Raw genomic sequence first — 26,234 nt, forward strand, 5'->3', positions numbered from 1 at the left:
AGTTTTCCGTAATTCCTGCACGAAAGAATACGAAGTAAATATTCCATAATTCTAAACCAGAACAGCTGTTACCATGAGAGACATAAAAGTAGATATCTTAGGTGTTGCGAAACTCAAATCACTTAAGATAGGCAAGTCTTCTGATCCAGATGGTATACCAGTCTGGTTCCTTTCAGAGTATGCAGACACAATACCACCTTTCTTGGCAATCATATACAACCGCTCCCTTGACGAAGGGTCTGCTCCTAAGGACTGGAAAGTAGCACAGGTCATACCAATATTCAAGAAAGGAAATAGGAGGAACTCATTGAATTACAGACCCATATCACTGACCTCAATTTGCAGAAGGATTCTGGAGCATATACTGTACTCGAATATTATGAATCACCTTGAAGAAAATACTGACTTATTGATACATAACCAACACGGATTCAGAAAATATCGTTCATGTGCAACGCAGCTAGCTCTTTATTCCCATGAAATAACGAGCGCTGTCGACAAGGGATCTCAAATCGATTCCATATTCCTAGATTTCCAGAAGGCTTTTGATACCGTTCCCCACAAGCGACTATTAATCAAATTGCGTGCATATGGAGTATCGTCTCAGTTGTGTGACTGGATTCGTGATTTCCTCTCAGAGAGGTCACCGTTCGTAGTGATAGATGGTAAACCATTGAGTAGAACAGAAGTGATATCTAGCGTTCCGCAAGGTAGTGTCATAGGCCCTCTGCTGTTCCTGATTTACATAAATGATCTAGGTGATAATCTGAGCAGCCCCCTTAGATTGTTTGCAGATGACGCTGTAATTTACCGTCTAGTACAATCATCAGCTGATCAACTCCAATTACAAAGTGATCTAGAGAGAATTTCTGTATGGTGCGAAAGGTGACAACTGGCACTTAACAAAGAAAAGTGCGAGGTCATCCGCATGGGTACTAAAAGAAATCCGATAAATTTTGGGTATACGATAAACCGCACAAATCTAAGGGCTGTCAATTCGACTAAATACCTAGGAATTACAATTACGAGCAATTTAAATTGGAAAGACCACATAGATAACATTGTGGGGAAGGCGAAACAAAGACTGCGCTTTGTTGGCAGAACACTTAGAAGATGCGACAAACCCGCTAAAGAGACAGCCTATGTTACACTTGTCCGTCCTCTGCTGGAACATTGCTGCGCGGTGTGGGATCCTTACCAGGTAGGATTGACGGAGGACATCGAAAAAGTGCAAAGAAGGGCAGCTTGTTTCGTGTCATCGCGCAATAGGGCTGAGAGTGTCACTGATATGATACGCGAGTTGGGGTGGCAGCCACTGAAACAAAGGCGGTTTTCTTTGCGGCGAGATCTATTTACGAAATTTCAATCACCAACTTTCTCTTCCGAATGCGAAAATACTTTTGTTGACACCCATCTACGTAGGAAGAAATGGTCATAATAACAAAATAAAAGAAATCAGAGCTCGAACGGAAAGATTTAGGTGTTCCTTTTTCCCACGCGCCATTCGAGAGTGGAATGGTAGAGACGTAGTGTGAAAATAGTTCAATGAACCCTCCGCCAGGCACTTTAGCGTGAATTGCAGAGTAACTATGTAGATGTAGATGTTTGGAGCACAGCATTGTATGGTAGAAAACATGGACTGAGAATAAACCGAAAAAGAAAGAATCAAAGCATTTGAGATGTGGTGCTACAGACGAATGTTGCAAAATTGGGTGGAGTGATGCAATGAAGAGATTCGGCGCAGAATCGGAAAGAAATATATGGAAAACAATGAGAAAAATAAGGGACTGGATGATAGGACATACGTTAAGACATCAGGGAATAGCTTCCATGGTACTAGAGACAGCTGTAGAGCTTAAAAACTGTAGAGAAGGACATAGATTGGAATACATCGAGCAAGTAATTGAGGACATAGATTGCAAGTGCTGCTCTGAGATGAAAGGTTGGCAGACGAGAGGAATTCGTGGCGGGCTGCATCAGCCGAGCCAAAAGACTGGTGACAGACAGAAAAAATGCATGAGATCAGTATTTAATGAATTTGCGAGATCAATAAATGAAAAAGATTTATATCATTATGACATTAACACCCCTGCAATGAGATTTTTACGGGTATTTTAATTTTAAAAATAGCTTTTGTAACATGAGGAACAGTGTCTGTTAGGGAAATATAAGGTAACAAAATGTAGCAACCAAGCAAATTGTACTTATATTTGATTCAAATGCAATACATTCTCAATTAATCAGCATAAAAAGAAAGCTTAAAGAAATCTTACTGACTAACTGGTTTGAACCTAAACTTCAACTTATTAAGCTAATTAAAATACTAAAAAATAATTAAGCTATATATAATATCTGCATTATCAGTATAGCCGTCATAACGCTGTGCTAAAGATTCCGAAAAAAAATATTTTAGTTATGTCCAACTGGTAATAGTATAATTACTACAGCAAAAATATTTTTTAAAATTAGATTCGTATTTTTTTAAAACTCGTTTGTTTGTTTGACTGTTAAATTTTCCGGTAAACACTCGCTTCTCCCTCCCATGACGTCACGAGTATCTCAAGCGATATACTCGTAGATCTAGAGACATCTGGTACTTTTCTGGCAATATATCGTTAACAAATCAAGTTATGTATTTTCTCAGGCTTAAGAACTCAATTGTGCGCATCTCGTGACACCAAACAGTATACACTGCCTGACAAAAAATGAAGCACATGGTCGGATGTCATTTTAACTTCGTACACGTACACACCATCGGCGGGTATGTCAATTATTGGAGCTGCAATTCACTGTGCAGATAGAACGGCCACTGGTGCGCATTAGCGTTTTGATGTATACGTTGTTACCAGACCTGGTAGGGCATATAAGAGTCTGAGAAGCATAAGATGCTGAGTAATCACTGTGAAGGCCGCGGAGATGCCACGTATTCGTGTTAGGCAGCGTCATTAGCACCTGACAGAGCTTGAAAGGTGCCTCATTGTGGGTCTCCATTTGGCCAGCTCGTCGGATCGAGCAGAATCTACACTACTGGCTATTAAAATTGCTACACAAAGAATAAATACAGATGATAAACGGGTATTTATTGGACAAATATATTATACTGGAACTGACATGTGATTACATTTTCACGCAGTTTGGGTGCATAGGTCTTGAGAAATCAGTACCCAGAACAACTACCTCTGGCCGTAATAACGGCCTTGATATGCCTGGGCATTGAGTCAAACAGAGCTTGGATGGCGTGGACAGGTACAGCTGCCCATGCAGCTTCAACACGATACCACAGTTCATCAAGAATAGTGACTAGCGTATTGTAACGAGCCAGTTGCTCGGCCACCATTGACCAGACGTTTTCAGTTGGTGAAAGAACTGGAGAATGTGCTGGCCAGGGCAGCAGTCGAACATTTTCTGTATCCAGAAAGGCCCGCACAGGTCCTGCAATACGCGGTCGTGCATTATCCTGCTGAAATGTAGGGTTTCACAGGGATCGAATGAAGGTCAGAGCCACGGGTCGTAACACATCTGAAATGCAACGTCCACTGTTCAAAGTGCCTTCAATGCGAACAACAGGTGACCAAGACGTGTAACCAACGACACCCCATACCATAACGCCGGGTGATACGCTAGTATGGCGATGACGAATACACGCTTCCAGTGTGCGTTCACCGCGATGTCGCCAAACACGGATGCGACCATCATGATGCTGTAAACAGAACCTGGATTCATCCGAAAAAAATGACGTTTGCCATTCGTGCACACAGGTTCGTCGTTGAGTACACCAACGCAGGCGCTCCTGTCTGTGATGCAGCGTCAAGGGTAACGGCAGCCACGGTCTCCGAGCTGATAGTCCATGCTGCTGCAAACGTCGTCGAGCTGTTCGTGCAGATGGTTGTTGTCTCGCAAACGTCTCCATCTGTTGACTCAGCGATCGAGACGTGGCTGCACGATCCGTTACAGCCATGCGTATAAGATGCCTGTCATCTCGACTGCTAGTGATATGAGGCTGTTGGGATCTAGCACGGCGTTCCGTATTACCCTCTTGAACCCACTGATTTCATATTCTGCTAACGTCATTGGATCTCGACCAACGCGAGCCGTAATGTCGCGATACGATAAACGGCAATCGCGATAGGCTACAATCCGACCTTTATCAAAGTCGAAAACGTGATGGTACGCATTTCTCCTCCTTACACGAGGCATCACAACAACGTTTCACTAGGCAACGCCTGTCAACTGCTGTTTGTGTGTGAGAAATCGGTTGGAAACTTTCCTCATGTCAGCACGTTGTAGGTGTCGCCACCGGCGCCAAGCTTGTGTGAATGCTCTGAAAAGCTCATCATTTGCATATCACAGCATCTTCCTCCTGTCGGTTAAATTTCGCGTCTGTAGCACGTCATCTTCGTGGTGTAGCAATTTTAATGGCCAGTAGTGTAGATTTGTGGAGCATTCAGATGTGACAGTAGCATGGGAAGTGAGGGCCGGCATAATGACCGTCAAGGTTCCGACTGCCGTCTCACCATAGCAAAAGACTATCGTCGCACTGTGCATGAACCGCATTATAGCACCTTCACATTTAAGCCTGCCATCCGAGAACAAGTGAAGGTCTCAGTGTAAAATTCTGAGTCACCCTGCACCACTGGTCAGACAAGCAGACGGACTTGGGAATTACCGTCCCATACGTGCGTTGCCGTTAACGCCACAAAACAAAGGGCTGAGGTTGGAGTTGTGCCGACCGGGAAGCATGAACTGCTGATGAACGGCATATCACTGTGTTCAGCAATGAATCACAGTTCTGCACTACTCCGGATGACCATCGTCGGTGCGTAGTGCCTTGACGTATGAGGAGGTACCATACTTTCAGTGTTTTGGAGAGCATAGTGTTGTTGTGTGGGGAGTTATTTCGTATCACCTCAGGTCATAGCTGGTATATCTGACGACACAACAGTACCTCATGGACATCCCGCCACCTTATGTGCTATCTCTCATGTGGCAGTATTGCGGTGTCAGTTTTCAACAGGACAATGCTCAACCACACATGACACATGTCTCTATGAACTGTCTGCATGATATTGCGTTATGCCAGTGGCCAACGAGATCCTCAGATCTGTTTCTGATAGAACAAGTGTAAGTACCAGGTCGGGTACCAACTGGGTTCCAGTGTCAGTATCCAAGAGATCAAGGACCAGTTACGAGAGTTGTGTGCCACCTTGCCTCAGGGGAGGATACAATAGCTCCATGACCCCCTTCGCAACTGAAACATTGCATGTATCCAGGGCAGAGGAACTGCAATGTCATTCTCATAAGTGAGCTCACGCTGACGAGTTCTTCGTAAATTTGACTCAAACTTTTATCAACAGCCGGCCGGGGTGTTCGAGCGGTTATAGGCGCTACAGTCTGGAACCGCGCGACCACTACGGTCGCAGGTTCGAATCCTGCCTCGGGAATGGATGTGTGTGATGTCCTTAGGCTAGCTTGGTTTAAGTAGTTCTAAGCTCTAGGGGACTGATGACGTTAGAAGTTAAGTCCCATAGTGCTGAGAGCCATTTGAACCATTTGTTATCAACAAGTAAAGTTTCATTTCGTTCCTCTTGTGGGTGCTTCACTTTTTTTGTCAGGCTGTGTATTTCATGGGTCATTGTTTTGGATGAAATCAAACTCACTTCAAACTGCCATAATTACGTTAATCATTCTTTTAAAAGTATTGAAGATTTTGCTTCTGAGGTACCACGCATATGGCCAATTGCCACCAGGCAGCCCGGTACTTGAGAGATGAATGCCGACTTAATTTGTATCCGCTTCCACTGGAAAATTCGACAGAATAAATCCATCCTCTGTTAGGATTACATAAGAGACCCCAGATTTGGATACAAAAACTTACAGTGTAAGTGAAATACTTTACTAATAAGTTATATCTTGAACTTCACCTCAGTACTTTTTTTTCCTTCTTGAAATTAAATTACAAAGGAGAAAATATGGCTGACAAAAAAGGGGAAACACAATGTACGAGAACAGACAAAAAGGAGGCGACTGTAAAATGGAGACAAAAACCTTAAAAAGTATTGAGCACAAAAAACAACCTACTGGGACAATTAAAAGAACACAAGGTGAAGTATGGCTGCAGCATAAAAGTATCGATGGACGACGTAGCACATAACGATTACTGACAGTAAAACTATGGACAAGTCCAGCACACAATTAAAATCGCAGCTCTCGACGCACAGGAGAACAGCACCAAACACAACACTGATGTAGCACACTGATGACGATGAGCTAAGACAGTACCTGCCAGGGTCATGGAGATGGCTGGCCGCGGTGGCCGAGTGGTTCTAGGCCCTTCAGTCCGGAACCGCCTAACTGCTATGGTCGCAGGTTCCAATCCTGCCTCAGGCATGGATGTGTGTGATGATGACCTAAGATGTTAAGTACCGTAGTGCTCAGAGCCATTTGAACCATTTTTCACGTGTTCCAACATTTCTACGGAATCCAAACTCATCTTCTTCAAGGTCGGCTTCTACCAGTTTTTCCATTCGGCTGTAAAGAATTCGTGTTAGTATTTTGCAGCTGTGACTTATTAAACTGATAGTTCGGTAATTTTCACATCTGTCAACACCTGCTTTCTTTGGGATTGGAATTATTATATTCTTCTTGAAGTCTGAGGGTATTTCGCCCGTCTCATACATCTTGCTCACCAGATGGTAGAGTTTTGTGAGGACTGGCTCTCCCAAGGCCGTCAGTAGTTCCAATGGAATGTTGTCTACTCCGGAGGCCTTGTTTCGACTCAGGTCTTTCAGTGCTCTGTCAAACTCTTCACGCAGTATCGTATCTCCCATTTCATCTTCATCTACATCCTCTTCCATTTCCATAATATTGTCCTCAAGAACATCGCCCTTGTATAGACACTCTATACACTCCTTCCACCTTTCTGCTTTCCCTTCTTTGCTTAGAACTGGGTTTCCATCTGAGCTCTTGATGTTCATACAAGTGGTTCTCTTATCTCCAAAGGTCTCTTTAATTTTCCTGTAGGCAGTATCTATCTTACCCCTAGTGAGATAAGCCTCTACATCCTTACATTTGTCCTCTAGCCATCCCTGCTTAGCCATTTTGCACTTCCTGTCGATCTCATTTTTGAGACGTTTGTATTCCTTTTTGCCTGCTTCATTTACTGCATTTTTATATTTTCTCCTTTCATCAATTAAATTCAATATTTCTTCTGTTACCCAAGGATTTCTACAAGCAGTCGTCTTTTTACCTACTAGATCCTCTGCTGCCTTCACTACTTCATCCCTCAAAGCTACCCAGTCTTCTTCTACTGTATTTCTTTTTCCCCCATTTCTGTCAATCGTCCCCTTATGCTCTCCCTGAAACACTATACAACCTCTGGTTTAGTCAGGTCCCATCTCCTTAAATTCCCACCATTCTTCAGTTTTAATCTACAGTTCATAACCAATAGATTGTGGTCAGAGTCCACATCTGCCCCTGGAAATGTCTTACAATTTGAAACCTGGTTCCTAAATCTCTGTCTTACCATTATACACTCCTGGAAATTGAAATAAGAACACCGTGAATTCATTGTCCCAGGAAGGGGAAACTTTATTGACACATTCCTGGGGTCAGATACATCACATGATCACACTGACAGAACCACAGGCGCATAGACACAGGCAACAGAGCATGCACAATGTCGGCACTAGTACAGTGTATATCCACCTTTCGCAGCAATGCAGGCTGCTATTCTCCCATGGAGACGATCGTAGAGATGCTGGATGTAGTCCTGTGGAACGGCTTGCCATGCCATTTCCAACTGGCGCCTCAGTTGGACCAGCGTTCGTGCTGGACGTGCAGACCGCGTGAGACGACGCTTCATCCAGTCCCAAACATGCTCAATGGGGGACAGGCCCGGAGATCTTGCTGGCCAGGGAAGTTGACTAACACCTTCTAGAGCACGTTGGGTGGCACGGGATACATGCGGACGTGCATTGTCCTGTTGGAACATCAAGTTCCCTTGCCGGTCTAGGAATGGTAGAACGATGGGTTCGATGACGGTTTGGATGTACCGTGCACTATTCAGTGTCTCCTCGACGATCACCAGTGGTGTACGGCCAGTGTAGGAGATCGCTCCCCACACCATGATGCCGGGTGTTGGCCCTGTGTGCCTCGGTCGTATGCAGTCCTGATTGTGGCGCTCACCTGCACGGCGCCAAACACGCATACGACCATCATTGGCACCAAGGCAGAAGCGACTCTCATCGCTGAAGACGACACGTCTCCATTCGTCCCTCCATTCACGCCTGTCGCGACACCACTGGAGGCGGGCTGCACGATGTTGGGGCGTGAGCGGAAGACGGCCTAACGGTGTGCGGGACCGTAGCCCAGCGTCATGGAGACGGTTGCGAATGGTGCTCGCCGATACCCCAGGAGCAACAGTGTCCCTAATTTGCTGGGAAGTGGCGATGCGGTCCCCTACGGCACTGCGTAGGATCCTACGGTCTTGGCGTGCATCCGTGCGTCGCTGCGGTCCGGTCCCAGGTCGACGGGCACGTGCACATTACGCCGACCACTGGCGACAACATCGATGTACTGTGGAGGCCTCACGCCCCACGTGTTGAGCAATTCGGCGGTACGTCCACCCGGCCTCCCGCATGCCCACTATACGCCCTCGCTCAAAGTCCGTCAACTGCACATACGGTTCACGTCCACGCTGTCGCGGCATGCTACCAGTGTTAAAGACTGCGATGGAGCTCCGTATGCCACGGCAAACTGGCTGACACTGACGGCGGCGGTGCACAAATGCTGCGCAGCTAGCGCCATTCGACGGCCAACACCGCGGTTCCCGGTGTGTCCGCTGTGCCGTGCGTGTGATCATTGCTTGTACAGCCCTCTCGCAGTGTCCGGAGCAAGTATGGTGGGTCTGACACACCGGTGTCAATGTGTTCTTTTTTCCATTTCCAGGAGTGTATAATCTAACTGATACCTTCCAGTATCTCCAGGCTTCTTCCAAGTATACAACCTTTTTTTATGATTCTTGAACCAAGTGTTAGCTATGATTAGGTTATGCTCTGTGCAAAATTCTACCAGGCGGCTTCCTCTTTCATTTCTTACCCCCATTCCATATTCACCCACTACGTTTCCTTCCCTTCCTTTTCGTACCGTCGAATTCCAGTCACCCATGACTATTAAATTTTTGTCTCCCTTCACTATCTGAATAATTTGTTTTATGTCGTCATACATTTCATCAATCTCTTCGTCATCTCCAGAGCTAGTTGGCATATAAACTTGTACTACTGTAATAGGTGTGGGCTTCGTGTCTTGGCCACAATAATGCGTTCACTATGCTGTTTGTAGTAGCTTACCCGCACTCCTATTTTTATATTCATTATTAAACTTACTCCAGCATTTCCTCTATTTGATTTTGTATTTATAGCCCTGTGTTCACCTGACCAGAAGTCTTGTTCCTCCTGCCACCGAAAATTACTAATTCCCACTATATCTAATTTTAACCTATCCAGTCCCGTTTTTAAATTTTCTAACCTACCTGCCCGATTAATGGATCTGACATTCCACTCTCCCATACGTAGAACGCCAGTTTTCTTCCTCCTGAGTAGTCCCCGTCTGGAGATCCGAAGGGGGACTATTTTACCTCCGGAATATTTTACCCAAGAGGACGCCATCATTTAACCATACGGTAAAGCTGCATGCCCTCGGGAAAAATGACGTCTGTGGTTTCCCCTTGCTTTCAGCCGTTCGCAGTCCCAGCACAGCAAGGCCGTTTTGGTTAGTGTTGCAAGGCCAGATCTGTCAATCATCCAGACTGTTGCCCCTGCAGCTACTTAAAAGGCTGCTGCCCCTCTTCAGGAACCACGTGTTTGTCTGGCCTCTGAACAGATACCCCTCCGTTGTGGTTGCACCTACGGTACGGTACGGCTATCTGTATCACTGAGGCACGCAAGCCTCCCCACCAACGGCAAGGTCCATGGTTCATGGGGCAGGGTGTGGGGGGGATGGGATACATACGAAACACCCTCAATATTCCGGTATGTGGAACACGGAAGCGTGTAGAAATTCTGCGTGTGATTATTGAAGGACTTCCTCCTACGAACTGTAGAAAGTCTTCTAGTTCATCTAAACTCTGGTAATCTGCAAGATCAGTCAGTGAAAACTCGAGCAAACGCTATTCAGTCTAGTACTGTGCTGTTAGCAAATCGGCTTCCCGATTCTCTAGAACTAGCAGCAGTGATTCCATTACAAAAGCCATACACAAAGACCATATTGACCATCTCGGCATTTCTAAATACGTGAGGCATATTTAAACGATACGGCAGAATTGGCCAACACATCTCAATTACAATCATGTAAACTGAAACACAACTTAACAACTTGAACTTAAAAAAAAAAAAAATTAGACGCTGAATCTTCATCTACATCGGTACTCCACAATCCACTATATGGCGGCGGGTACCTCGTATCACTACTAGTCATTTCGTTTTCTGTTCCACCAGCAAACAGGGAACACGACTGTCTATATGCGTCTGTGCGAACTCTAACTTTTAGTATCTTATATTCGTGGTCCTTACGCGCAGGAGGCAACAGAATCATTCTGCAGTCAGTGTTCCTCGAAAAGAATGTCGCCTATCCTTCCAGGGATTCTCATTTGAGTTCCCAAAGCATCTCCATAACACTTGCGTGTTGTTTAAGCCTACCAGTAACAAATATAGCAGCCGCCTCTTCCTTTAATTCGACCTGGTGCTGATCCTAAACACTCGAGCAGTACAGAAGAATATGTCGCACTTGTGTCTTATATGCGATCTCCTTTACAGATGAACCACACTTTCCTAGAATTCTTCCAATGAACTGAAGTCGACCATTCACCTTTCCTACGACAATCCTTATATGCTCGTTCCATTTCATATTACTTTGCAAGATTACGCCCAGATATTTAAATGATGTGACTGTGTCAAGCGCGACACTACTGTATCGGAACATTACGGGTTTGTATTTCCTACTCAACCACATTAACTTATAAAAAAAAAATGGTTCAAATGGCTCTGAGCACTATGGGACTTAACATCTGAGGTCATCGGTCCCCTATAACTTAGAACTACTTAAACCTAACTAACCTAAGGACATCACACACATCCATGCCCGAGGCAGGATTCGAACCTGCGACAGTAGCGGTCACGCGGTTCCAGACTGAAGCGCCTAGAACCGCACGGCCACACCGGCCGGCGCATTAACTTATATTTTTCTACATTGAGAGCCATGTCCATCCATCACGGCAACTACAAATTATATCTAAATCATCTTGTAACCACCTACACTCTCTCAACTTCGACACCTTACCGTACACCACGGCATCATTAGCAAACAACCGCAGACTGTTTCCCACCCTGTCCGCCTAATCATTTATGCATATAGAGAAAAATAGCGGTCGTATCACACTTCCCTGGGGCACTATCCTAACGATACACTTGCCTCTGATGAACACTCGTCGTCGAGGATAACATGCTGGGTTCTATAACTTCAGAAGTCTTCGAGACACTCACATATCTGTGAACCTATTCCATGTGCTCGTACCTTCTTTAACAGCCTGCACTGGGGCACCGTGTCAAATGCATTCCGGACGCGATAAATGCGAGCTACGTGAAGTACGAGGGACGTCTGAAAAGTCCGTGCAAAAATAAAAACTACTTATGTGTTTGGGGTAAACCTTTTTTATTTTTCGTCATTGTCTCCTTTTAGACTTATACACTTCGTCCAACGCCGTTATAATTTGTTGATCCCTTCCGAATAATAGGAATTGCCCAAGTCTGCAAAATAGCTATTAGTTGCTGCAATCACCTCCTCGTTTGAATAAAATCTTTCTCCCGCCAGCCATTTATTCAAATTGGGGAACAAATAGTAGTCCGATGGAGCCAAGTCTGGACAACAGGGGGGATGTGAAACGAGTAGGAATCCTATTTCCATTAATTTTGTGACCACAACTGCTGAGGTGTGTGCTGGTGCATTGTCGTGATGGAAAAGACTTTTTTGCGGTCCAATCGCCGGCGTTTTCCTTGCAGCTCGGTTTTCAAACGATCCAATAACGATGAATAATATGCACCTGTAATAGTTTTACCCTTTTACAGATAGTTGATGAGGATTATCCCTTGCGAATCCCAAAAGTCAGTCGCCATAACCTTTCCGGCCAAAGGACTGGTCTTCGACATTTTTGGTGTAGATTCTACCTTGGTAACCCATTGTTTAGATTGTTGTTTGGTCTCAGGAGTATAGTAATGTATCCATGTTTCATCCACAGTGACGAAACGATGCTTAAAGTCCTGCAGATTCTTCCTCAACAGCTGCAAACCATCCTTGCAACACTTCACACGATTCCGTTTTTGGTCAAGCGTGAGCAATTGTGGAACCCATCTTGCGGATAGCTTTCTCATGTCCAAATGTTTATGCAAAATATTATGTACCTGCTCATTCGAAATAGTCACAGTACTAACAATATCACGCACCTTAACTCTTATGTCATCCCTCACCATATCATGGATTTTATTAATGATTTCTGGAGTCGTAACCTCCACAGGGCATCCAGAACGTTCAGCATCACTTGTGCCCATATGACCACTCCGAAAATTTTGAAACCACTTATAAACTGTTCTAATCGAAGGTGCAGAATCACCGTAATGTTTATCAAGCTTCTCTTTAGTCTCATGAAGCGTTTTGCCTTTCATAAAGTAATGTTTAATCGCCGCCCGAAATTCTTCGTCCATTTTTTGGCAATCACTCAACTTCCTTGATTCACACTAATGCCAAACACAAAGAAATTGACTAATATGGCTGAAACTTGTTGTGCGTTCTTTCCAAAGATGCTACTAACTAAACATGACGCCGGTGGTGCTACCTATCAGACTTTGCAAAGACTTTTCAAACGCCCCTCGTACAGTGCCGTAGAGTACGCTTTGAAAAATCGTATTTGGATTCCATCTGGGACTGGTAACTTATTTGTTTTCACTTCCTTTACAAAAAACTTACATCTGTAATAAGCTTTATCTCTTGACGAATAATAATTGGACACATGTTATGCGGAATGTTTTATTCTAATTTCTCTAACACACCACCTCCTAAAATGTTTACTATTCCTCCTGAGCACCCTGTGTAATCACTGGAATATCAAATTATGGACCGTTGTTCTGTCTAATTATTTAAGCAATTTCTCAGTTGTCCTCTTGAAGCTCGTTGGGCCCCCTCTGGCAAATGCGTGCCAGTCCAAATCTGTATCTCGTTTCTAGTTAACTGCCAAATGTAATAAGCACAGACAACTTAAGATTTATGCGCGTAGTTTGGGCTATTAAAAATTGTAATTCAACGATACAGCGAGTGGGAATTTGAATTCAATGCACATCCCCGCGCCCGGAGCATATAATTTCGGCGAATTTTATGCGGGTCTCGTTTGGAGTCGGACAAAAAATTGTCCGACGCTCGCAGAGCCGCGCCGACAGTTGCAGTGGGCGGGTACACTTCTTCTAAAAGAACTGCTGTGACGGATCTGACTGGAGTTCTGTATTCGGCCTGACAAACACTTCGTGAAACACTACGTTCTTTGTCGATACGAGTAAAATCTACGAGTAAAGAAGACGTTATTTCATTGGGAGAAGCTAAGGACAATTAGGGCGAAGGAACAGATGGATTACAAATTGTATCACACATGTCTTTTTTGGGTGTCATCACTCTTGAATATTACGCTCCTAGTGCGTCTCGCTGTTTGGTCTCTTCCCCCAAACAATCCAATCCAGTCCTAGCACGTAAAGAAGCTGTATGTCGGCGTTTAATCAGCTGATTTAGGGTTTGCGGGAATTAAATACGAAGTATGCAAAATCTTCCTACGTGGGACGTATGACACAGTTGACACGAATGGTGACACAATTAATAGACTGTAAGAGGTCAAAATAACGCTCAGTAGCCTGTGCACCGACTACTACTTCTGTAAAAACATATAGGCGTTTGAGACTTGTTACCCCCTCTCTCTCATGTTGATGTTGTGGTCTTCAGTCCGAAGACTGACTTGCTGCAGCTTTCCATGCTACTCTATCCAGTGCAAGCATATTTGTCTCAATGTCCCTGACAAACATCAATGTTTATTTTTCTCCCTGAACTTTATCTCCTACTCCAAATATTTCTTTGGTTTCCTTTGCTGCTTGCTCAGTGTACAGATTGAATAACATCAGGGAAAGGCTGCAACCTTGTCTCACTTCCTTTTCAACCACTGCTTCCCTTTAATGCAATCGACTCTTATAATTGCCGTCTCGTTTCTGTACAAGTTAAGTACCCTTTCACTCCCTATACTTTACCCCTGCTGCTTTAAAAATTTCAAAGGGAGTGTTCCCGTCTACAGCGTCAAGAGTTTTCTTTAAATCTATAAATGCTATAAAAGTAAGTTTACCTTTTCTTAATCTGTTTCCTAAGATACGTCGAAGTGTCGCAATTACCTCACGTGTTCCTACCTTTCTCCGGAATCCAAACTGATCTTCCTGACGTTGACTTCTACCAATTTTTCCATTCCTCTGTGAAGAATTCGTGGTAGTATTTTGCTACCATGTCTTATCAAACTAACAGGTCGGTAATTTTAAAAGATGTATGAGACAAGCGAAATACCCTCAGACTTCAAGAAGCTTATAATAATGCCGATTACAAAGAAAGCAGGTGCTGACAGGTGTGAAAATTACCGAACTATCAGTTTAAACCACGGCTGCAAAATACTAGCACGAATTCTTTACAGACGAATGGAAAAACTGGTAGAAGCCGAACTGGGGGAAGATCAGTTTGGATTCCGCAGAAATGTAGGAATATGCGAGGCAATACTGACCGTACGACTTATCTTAGAAGCTAGGTTAAGGAAAGGCAAGGATTTGTAGACTTATAGAAAGCTTTTGACAATGTTGACTGGAATACTCTCTTCCAAATTCTGATGGTGGCAGGGGTAAAATTCGGGGAGTGAAAGGCTATTTACAATTTGCACAGAAACCAGAGGGCAGTTATAAGAGTCGAGGGGCACGAAAGTGAAGCACTGGTTGAGAAGCGAGTGAGACAGTGTTGTTGCCTATCCCCTATGTTATTCAATCTGTATATTGAGCAAGCAGTAAAGGAAACAAAAGAAACGTTTGGAGTAGGAATTAAAATCCACGAAGAAGAAATAAAAATGAACATCAACAAAAGCAAAACGGGGATAATGGAATGTAGTCGAATTAAATCAGATGATGCTGAGGGAATTAGATTAGGAAATGAGACACTTAAAGTAGCAGACGAGTTCGCTATTTGGGCAGCAAAATAAATGAGGATGTAGAAGTAGAGAGGATATAAAATGTAGACATGTGGTGGCAAGGAAAGCATTTCTGAAGAAGAGAAATTTGTTAACATCGAGTATAGATGTAAGTGTCAGGAAGTCCTTTCTGAAAGTATTTGTAGGGAGTGTAGACGTGTCTGGGTGTGAAACATGGACGATAAACAGTTTAGACACGAAGAGAATAGATGATTTTGAAATGTGGTGCTACAGAAGAATGCTGAGGATTAGATGGGTAACTCACGTAACTAATGAGGAAGTACTGAACAGAATTGGGGAGAAGTGGAATTTGTGACTAGAAGAAGAGATCGGTTGGTAGGGCACGTTGTGAGGCATCAAGGGATCACCAATTTAGAACTAGAGGGAAGCGCGGGGGATAAAAATCATAGAGGGAGACCAAGAGAGGTACACACAAAGCAGATTCAGAAGGAGGTAGGTTGCAGCAGTAATTCGGAGATGAACAGGCTTGCACAGGATAAAGTAGCATGGAGAGCTGAATCAAACCAGTCTTTGTACCAAGATAACAACAACGAGAACAAGTCGGTAATATTCAAGTAAGGAAGAAAAGAAGATTGGATTTAATGTCCCGTTAACATCAAGATCATTAGAGACGGATCACAAGCTCGGATTGTGTCAAGGATGGGAAAGGAAATCGGATGTGACCTTGCAAAGGAACCATCCAGGCATTTGCCTGGAGCGATTTAGGGAAATCACAGAACACCTAAATCTGGATGGTCGGACGCAGTTTTGAACCGTCGTCCTCCCGAATGCGAGAACAGTGTGCTAATCGGTAATATTCAGACCTGTCAGCATCTGCTTTGCTCGAAATTGGAATTACTACGTTTTTCTTGAAGTCAGAGGGTATTTCTCATATCTCATACATCCTGAACACCAGATGGAACAGTTTTGTTATGGCTGGCTCTCCCAATATCAGACGGAGTGTCGTCTGCTGCAGGGGCATCGTTTCAACATAGGTCTTCCAGTGCTCTGTCAACTCCTTCTCGCAGTATCAGATCTCCCATCTCACCTACATTAATGCCTCTCCTCTTTCTGTAATATTGAGTTCATTTTCCTTGTATAGCTCCTCTACATACTCCATCAACCTTTCAGCTTTCTGATCTTTGCGTACTATTAGTTTTCCATCCAGAGCTCTTGATACTCAAACAGCTCTTATCTTTTCTCCATATGTATCTTTAATTTTCCTATAGGCAATATCCACCACCTAGTGATATACGCTTCTATATCATTACTTTTGTCCCCTACCATTCCTGCTTAGCCATTTGGCCCTTCCTGTCAGTCTCATTTATAGACGTCTGTATTCCCTTTCGCCTGCTTCATTTGTTGCGTTTTCATATTTTCCCCTTTCATCAATGAAATTCAATATCTGCTGTGATATCCAAGAGATTCTACTAAGCCTTAGATTGTTACCTGTTTGATCCTCTGCTGCCTTCACTATTTCATCTCTTAAAGTTACTAACCCTCTGGTTCTTTCAATTTATCCAGATCCTATCTCCCAAATTTGCTATCTTTCCGCAATTTCTTCAATTTTAATCTACAATTTAAGACCAATAAATTATGGTCAGAGTCTACATCTGAACCTGGAAATGTCTTAAAATTTAAAATCAGGTTCCGAAATGTCTGCCTTACCAATAGATAATCAATCATAGAGTTTGCAATGGCTCCATCTCTTTTCCACATCTACGACCTTCTTTCATGATTCTTTAAACAAGTGTTACCGATGATTAAAACAAGCTTTATTCAAAATCATACCACGCGACTTCCTCTTTTATTCCCTTCATCCAGTCGATATTCACCTACAATTTTTCCTTTTCGTCCTCTTACTTCTACCGAATTCCAGTCCCCCATCACAATCAAATTTTCTTGTCCCTTAACTATCTGAATAATTTATTTTATCTCATCGTACTTTTTTTTTCAATCTCTTCATCATCTGCGGAGCTAGTTCGCATATAAACTTGTACTACTTTGGTGAATGTTTCTTTGTGCCTTTCTTGGCTATGATAATGCCTTCATTACAATGTTCGTAGTATCTTACTCGGATTCCTATTTTCTGATTCATTATTAAACCTACTTCTGCATTACCACCACTTCGTTTCGTATTTATGATCCTGTAATCACCTGACTGCATGCCCTGTTCCTCCTGCAACCGAACTTCACTAATTACCACTATATATAACTTCAACCCATCCATTTCCTTTTTAAAATTTTCTACCCTACCTGCACGATTAAGGGATATAACATTCTATGCTCCGACCCCTAGAACGCCTAATGACGAATCCTGAGTAGTTCCCGCCTGTAGACGCGAATAGGGAACTATTTTACCTCCGGAATATTTTACCCAAGAGGATGCCATCATCATTCAACCTTACAGTAAAGGTGCATGCCTTCGGCTGTAGTTTTCCCTTGTTTTCAGTCGTTTGTTGTACCAGCAGACGACGATGTTTTGGTTGACGTTAAAAAGTGAGGTCAGTCAACCATCCAGATTGTTGTCTCTGCAACTGTTGAAAGGGCTGCTGCCCTCTTCAGAAATCATACATTTATCTGGCCTCTAGACGGATACCAATCCGTTGTGGTTACACTTACGGTGCAGCTGTCTGTATCGCTGAGGCAAGCCACTCTACAAACTTCAAAATTCAGGGGTTGGGGAGAGGGGAGGGGGCGAGGGTTGGGCTTCGTTTACCCTGAAAGATAGTGCTTAGCCACTGCTCGCAACGGAGACTCGTCAAAATGAAGCAGCTGGTTATATTAATTATTTAAGGGTCGCCTAACCATAGGGAAGTTGTAGGACACTGGGAAATTGAAAATGTAAGTCAGCTTGAGAATATAAAACTTCTATTTAATCTAATTACGTGAGCAATTGACAACGAATATACAGAGTAATGATCTAAAGTAAAATGACTCTAAACTCCATGAGACTCGCGTTTAATTGGAAGACAGCAGGAAGCAAAAATGAGCAAGACTTCCTCATCTGGGCAGCTCGCCAAAATAAGATAAATGAGACGATTATTTGTATATGCAACGGAGCATTCAAGATGCATTACCGGATGAGTTAAATACGAGCTGCTCAGAAGATGGATTACGCTACTGCCCGAGAGAAACTTATATCCTTCAAACTCAGCGAGAGGGCGCCAGTCTGCACCAGATGAGACCTGGGAAGCCAATCACCTCCAGTGCGAGTTCTCTCCTGAGCTCTCGCTATTTCCAAGGTCCATTTCCAAGGGAGATTGAATGTTGCTGCCAGTATGATGAACGAATACATTCCCTTTCTCACATTAAAACAGAGGAAGTAGCAGAAGTTTCCCACTCAAACCGCGCAAAAAGCATATTTACTATTCAAGAGCTTGGTGCTGGATTCAAAAAGTCTCTCCCCATCGTCAGTACCGTCTGCACCATTTCTAGTGGTAAGGGAATTACTTTGGATTGGACAGTCCGTAATTTTGGAGGGAAGCAACGAACTTCATCTTCAACGGAAGCGTCGGTAGGTGACTCCTCTCTGTGGTGCTGACAGAGAGGCAAATTTCACCTCAGGGGAAAGCAGTGGTGACTGGTGGCACTGTGCCTGTGGTAATCGAATTGGTCCCGGGAATTGTTCATTATAAGCATTTCGGGAAACAGCATCAGTTTCTGTGAAAACTGGCTGCTACCCAGGAGGAGCTCGTTCCCAACTTTTGAGACACCGTGAAAAGCCTTCTGCCGACCCTTTGGGAATGCCGAGTCCTCAAGGCCCACTGCCTTCTGGCGAGAAATCGAAATTTTTCCATCCCAACAGAATGTACCAACAAAAATGGTTCAAATAGCTCTAAGCACTATGGGACTTAACATCTGAGGTCATCAGTCCCCTAGACTTAGAATTACTTAAACCTAACTAACCTAAGGACATCACACACATCCATGCCCGAGGCAGGATTCGAACCTGCGACCACTGCAGCAGCGCGGTTCCGGACTAAAGCACCTAGAACCGCTCGGCCACAGCGGCCGGCCATGTACCAACCTCACATTTAATTATCACGTAATCGTAACAGAGCTGAAACAAAATCACAAAGTGATACTTGACAGTCGTGTTACAGTCTTCAGATTGGTTCAGTGCTTCACCAGTCTTCAGTGGTGCTTCATGCGATACACCACGACTTCCTATCGTTTTCGTCTCAGAGTATCACTTGCATCCTATGTCCTCAATTATTTGTTGGATTTATTCCCATTACTGTCCTCCCTTACAGTATTTTACCTCCACGGTTCCTTCTACAACAATAGAAGTTATTCCCTGATGATTAATTGTGTACTTCGAGGTGTACAGCCGAGTTGTTATTTCTATTTATGCACAATGTTTCGACGACCAACTCAGTCATCTTCTTCAGGTGCTACGATTTATGCTTTTATGCGTATTCAACCTGAAGAAGATGACTGGGTTGGTGTTCAAAATATTGTGCGAAAATGGAAACAGCTACTCCGCTGTACGCCCCGAAATACGATCACGCTGAGAAAACTTGGCGGATGATGTTCCCTGAAACATGTTCTACAATCCTGTTCCTTCGTCCACTATAACGTATCTTTTGATAAACACGCAAGGGTGAAGTCTTGCATCTGATTGAATAGTCCTGAAAGGACATGGTAATAATACTGTCAATAATCCTGGTTGTGAACTGCCACATAGCAATTACTAACATCATTTCAGTTAAAACATTTGCGAGGTTATATAAATTCCATTGAGTGAACAGTAAAAAATATTTACTTTGGCTGCAGTTGTATAAGGTTATTATACCAATCTTCGTTCTTCGATAATTGTAATTCTTCTGTCTGAGAAAAATGGAATACTGCATTGTTTCCTTCTTCCTGTTCTGCCATCGGTGTGATAAAAAAGTAAGTGTAATCGATTTATCATTTTGCCGGTAATAACTGGACCATTATATTTCAAACTTGTTTTCATTTTGCAAAGTAACAAACATCCCAGTTTTCCTGTGTTAACTGAAATATGCAATTAATATCTAGCCATTTGGATTAAGTTGTAAACGACTTGTTTGGTGATGCAGCTATTGAGCATCTTAAGTGCACTATCACTATTATATTACTATAAGATTACAAAATGATTTCTTTTGTATGAATGTTATTACGTACACGGACATTTGTCACCAGGCCTGCCGTTAACCAACATCAATTTGTTTTGATGCTCATTTTTACTCATTATATTAAAATCAACGAAAACTATTTCATTTAAAGCAAGAATAATCAGCATTTACAAAGTTTCAATTGCAAATGAAAATAATTGCACGTCCCCTTCTTTACCACCTTTGTAGTGGATCCTTTTGCCTGAGACTCTACCGTACAAATAATCTGGAAGATTAATTAATTTATAGAAAAGGAATCACTTCAAGTGGCGACCGTTTATCAGGAACATAATTTTGTTGAGTTTCATGTGCATACGAATTTTGTCACCACATTACTACAACTAGTATTTTTCTGTTTCACGTTCATATATGTGATCAATAAGACACCCTGATGTGGAGGAACGAAGTAAATAAGCTATAAATACAGGGTGAGTCACGAAGTTTTCTCCCGGTCGCTGGAGGTTATTCCTTAGGTTATTTCGAAGAAAAAATGTAAATATAGTAATGTGATCAAATCCATAATTAAGGAGCTACAACAGAGTTCCGAAACATGCCACGGTGTATGGAGCGCTACACTTCTGTTCACAGGACGCACGATCAGTGATAGGCAGACAAGTGCAGCGATGGGTACTTTTGCATAACAACCACGTTGTTGATACTGCAGTCACTGTTTACTGTTATTGTCTCCTGTGTACAGTACACTTTGCGATGCCGTACACGTTTTCATCGCAGGAGTATGGAGAGATGGAGTACAGTTTGGGCCTCTGTGATGGTAATGCGAAAGCTGCTGTTGCCGAATATCACCGTCGTTATCCTAATCGTAGGATTCCTAGTGCCAAAACGTTTAGTGGAACATATGGAACATTGCTAGAAACTGATACTCTTCGCAGTATTCCTATTCACATCCCGACATTCAAGAAGAGGAAAACATTCTTAATTCAATAGAGCGCAATCCTCGTTCGAATACAAGACGCCTAGCTACCCGATTGAACGTTTCACAATCTAAGGTTTATAGGATTCTTCATGAGAATGGACTGTATCCTTTTCATATGCAGAAAGTTCACCATTTAAAGGCACATGACTGTGCCAAACATTTGCATTTTTGTAACTGGTTAAATGGAAATCGGCAGCGCTATCGCTTCATAATGTTCAGTGATGAGGCAACCTTTACAAGAGACGGCATCAACAACATGCACAACAAGCATGTATTGGCAGACGAAAATCCTTCTGCCACGGCAGTGTCTCAGTTTCAACGCAGATTCAGTGTCTGTGCCTGGTGTGGTGCTATGTGTGACCAGTTACGGGGCCGTTTATTATCCCAGGAAATTTAAATGGTCAGATGTAAGCTAACTTTTCACGAGAAGACTTACCGGAGCTTCTTGAAGATGTTCCTCTGGAAACAAGACGTCACATGTACGTCCAACATGACGGGAAACCTGCACGCTTACACCATGTGGTGACAGCTTATCTGAATCAGCAATTCCCACATCGATGGATAGGTCGCGGGGGCCCTATCAACTGGCCTGGCAGATCCCCAGATTTAACACCCCTAGATTACTGGATCTGGGGTTGTATGAAAAAAAAAAAGGCTCTGAGCACTATGGGACTTAACTTCTGAGGTCATCAGTCCCCTAGAACTTAGAACTACTTAAACCTAACTAACCTAAGGATATCACACACATCCATGCCCGAGGCAGGATTCGAACCTGCAACCGTAGCGGTCTCGCGGTTGCAGACTGTAGCTCCTAGAACCGCTCGGACACTCGGGCCGGCGGTTGGATGAAAGACATCGTGTACGAAGTTAAGGTGGAAACATGAGAAGAATTGATACAATTCATTTTAGATGCCGCAATGTCAATAAGGAACGAGCATGTGAAATTACGAAATCCTACTCACACGGTTAACTCCCGTGCGAAACTTTGCCTTGAAAAGCACCGAGGAAATTTTGAACACTTACTTTAAATCCACTCTGAATGCAAGCGATTGCTACAAAATTGTTTAAATTAATTATTGTTTGCATTTTTGATAGTGAAATCCTACAATAAAAGTTTTTTTTCTGCAATTTTCCTGAGTTTTTCAATTACTGTAGCTCCCTAATTATGGATCTGATCCCATTACCTTATTTCATTTCTTGTTCCAAATAACGTAAGGAATACCGTCCAGAAACCGGGGGACAATCTCGTGACTCACTCTGTACAAACAAAGGAAAGTTTTTAAAAAAATCATATCTGTCGAAATAAAATTTTATACAGATATTTTTACCAGTGATCTAAAATAAGTCACAAAATATAAGGTAAGTTTTGTGAATTGAGAAAAACAGTTTACAGTCCATAATCTGTCTGAAATCTAGTGTTGAAATGTGTTAGTCGATTACGTTATTCATGTAATTAATGTTAACAAGATGGCTGATTTCATGGACAGCATAGAGTAGCTTTGCTATCTTGTTTCTGCAAGTCGATAAGCTCATGTTGAAAATCTATGCTTTGAGCCAATGTTACTTAAATATTGATGTTTAAAGTGGGCATACAAAAGTCATTAAAACAATTTCAGTCGTCTATGGCATGGCAAAAATGGGTAAAATTATAAATATGCAATCTATACTAAACAATGATCGTCAATAACATGCCGATGGCAACGAATTTGCTGAGCTGATAAATAATGACGTAGAACCTTCAACTGGCGAAGTGGGACAGCTAGCTGAAGGTGGGGGGTTCATTCTACAATTTTTTTCAATAGCATAAAATCAGAACTCTCGGAATTGAAAGACGCTTACAAGAGCCATAAAAAAACTTAAAATGAGGTGGGTTCAATAGAATGGGAACAACGCAGTCTACGAGTAAAAACAACTATTCACCAGCTAACCAAGAGAGTAAATATCTTAGCTGCTGGACGGGAGGTAAAATTAAAAGAACAGTTTTATGTACAGAGCCAGGATATTTCTCAAAAATTTACGAGATGGATATCTGGGAAAGGAACAGAGATTAATGAAAAGATGGATTCTGAGTTAAAAGTTGCTGTACAAAAGTGTAGACCTGGAGTATAATCGGAACGAGATGCTTCAGGGGAACTACTTCAGTCTGAGTTGTGTCAAATTAGAACTACACTGAGTAAGCACTTCCTTCGGTTGTGTAGCAATGTTGCAGCGCAAATTCATTATGTAAGGAGCGGGTTGTCCAGTGTTAAAGGGATCGTGTATGATGCTCCGTCCATTGATATTAGTGCAGATGATGGAAGAATATAATTATAGATTTACTGAAAACAAAAGCCAAACATGGTAAGTGCTGTCAAGGTGTAAAGGTCAAATTTATTAAAACAAAAGTGCTCAATAGCAGCAGTCATCAATCTCCTCGCAAAGATATGAACTCTAGTCAAGATCATATTAGTGACAAAGTGTCAGAATCCAAGTTTCTTAATTCGCAGCAATAAGCTGAATTAGTCAATTTAATATTAAAGTATACAGATGTATCTGCAGAAAAACGAGGCATCATTCGAGATTATAAATACCGTATGGAGGTAATTTCTACATCTACATCTACTCTGAAATTCACCATTAAGTGCCTGGAAGAGGGTTCATCGAACCATTTTTAAGCTATTTCTCTACCGTTCTACTCTCGACCAGTGTACGGAAAAAATGAACACTTAAATTTTTTTGTGTGATCTCTGATTTCTCTTATTATGATGATCATTTATCATTATGTAGGTGGGCACCAGAAAAATATTTTCACACTTTGGGTATACAGTTGGTGATTGAAATGTCATGAGAAGATCCTGCCGCGACGAAAAACCCCTTTGTTTTAATGATTGCCTCCCCAATTCATGTATCGTATCCGTAACGCTCTCTCCCATATTTCCAATAAGATAAAACGAACTGCTCTCCTTTTCAGTGTCCTCAACTGATCCTGTGTGATGTTAATGACACATTGCACAGCAATACCCTAGAAGAGGACGTACAAGCATAGTGTAGCCGGTCTCTTTAGTAGGATGGTTGTGCTTACTCAGTGGTCTACCAATAAATCCCGGTCTTTGGTTTGCTTTACCCACAACATTGTCTATGTGATCGTTCCAACTTACGTAACTCATAACGGTAGTCCCTTAGTACTAAGTAGAATTTACAGTCTTTAGATTTCTGTGATTTATCGTATAACCGAAATTTAGGGGATTTCTTTTGGTACTCATATGGATGACTTCACACTTTCCATTATTTAGAGTCAACTGCCACTTTTCGTACCATGCAGATAGCTTTGTTTAATTCGTTTTGCTGTTTGTTTTGATCATCTGATGACTTTATAAGACAGTAAATGACACCATCATTTGCAGACAGTCTAAGAGTGTTACTCATCCAAACGGTTTATGTAGATAAGGAACTGCAAGGGGGCCTATGACATTCCTTGGGGAACGCCAGATGTTACTTCTGTTTTACTTGATGACTTTCCGTCAAACGCTATGAACTGTGACCTCTCTGACAAGAAATCAAGGTCCATCGCACAACAGAGACAACAGACCATAGGCACGCATTCTGATTAGAAGTCGCTTGGTGGTACGGTGTCAAAAACATTTTAGAGATCTAAAAATTTGCAAGCAGTTAGACATCCCCTGTCAGTAGCACTCATTACTTCGTGAAAGTAGAGCGCTAGTTGTGTTTCACAAGAAAGATATTTTCTGAATCCGTGTTGGCTGTTTGTCAATAAATAGTTTTCTTTGGGATAACTCGAAATGTTCGAACACAGTATATGTTCCAGTATACTACTGCAAATCGACGTTAGCGATATGGCTCTGTAATTCACCGGTTTATTCTTATTTTCTTTTTCGAATAATGGTGTGACCTGTGAAACTTTCCAATGTTTAGGTAAGGATCTTTAAACGAGTGATCGGTAGTATATGACTGCTAAATATGGAGCTATTGTATCAGAATACTCTGAGAGGAACTTTGAGAGCCAGAAGCATTGCCTTTATTAAGCGAATTTAGCTGCTTTGCTACACCGATCGTATATTAAAATGGTTCAAATGGCTCTGAACACTATGGGACTTAACTGCTGAGGTCATCAGTCCCCTAGAACTTAGAACTACTTAAACCTAACTAACCTAAGGACATCACACACATCCATGCCCGATGCAGGATTCGAACCTGCGACCGTAGCTGTCTCGCGGTTCCAGACTGTAGCGCCTAGAACCGCACGGCCACTCCGACCGACGATGATATCTACTTCCAAGTTACTCGTATTGACAATTGTTCTTGGTTCGAATTCTGCAATATTTATTTCGTCTTCTTTGGTGAAGGATTTCGGAAAACCGTGTTTAGTAACTTCGCTTTAGTAGCACCGTCAGCTGTAACATCACCATTGTCATCGCGCAGTGAAGGTATTGATTGTGTCTTTCCACTTTACATACAACCAGAATCTCTTTGGATTTTCTGCAAGATTTCGAAACAGAGTCTCGTTGTGGAAAATATTAAAAGTATCTCCGTCGAAGTTCTTGGCACACTTCGAGCTGCTGTCAATCTTTGCCAAGCTTGAGGGTTTTGCGTTCTTTTAAATTTGGTATGTTTTTTTCGTTGCTTCTGCTGCAGTGTCCTGACCTGTTTAGTGTACTATGGGAGATTAATACCACCTCAATAGCCGTCGGTACTATTTCTTTGAATTCAAACCACCTGGTCTACACTTACATAGTCAGATTTATTTTGCGTTTATTTTTGATGGATTTGGATGTTACGGTATTCAGTCTCGCTACAACAACCTTGTGGTCACTAATCCCTGTATCCATCGTGATGCTCCGTATTTGCTCAGGATTATTAGTTG

This window comes from Schistocerca cancellata, chromosome 9 (genome assembly GCF_023864275.1).
Source record: "Schistocerca cancellata isolate TAMUIC-IGC-003103 chromosome 9, iqSchCanc2.1, whole genome shotgun sequence".
Taxonomy (NCBI): domain Eukaryota; kingdom Metazoa; phylum Arthropoda; class Insecta; order Orthoptera; family Acrididae; genus Schistocerca; species Schistocerca cancellata.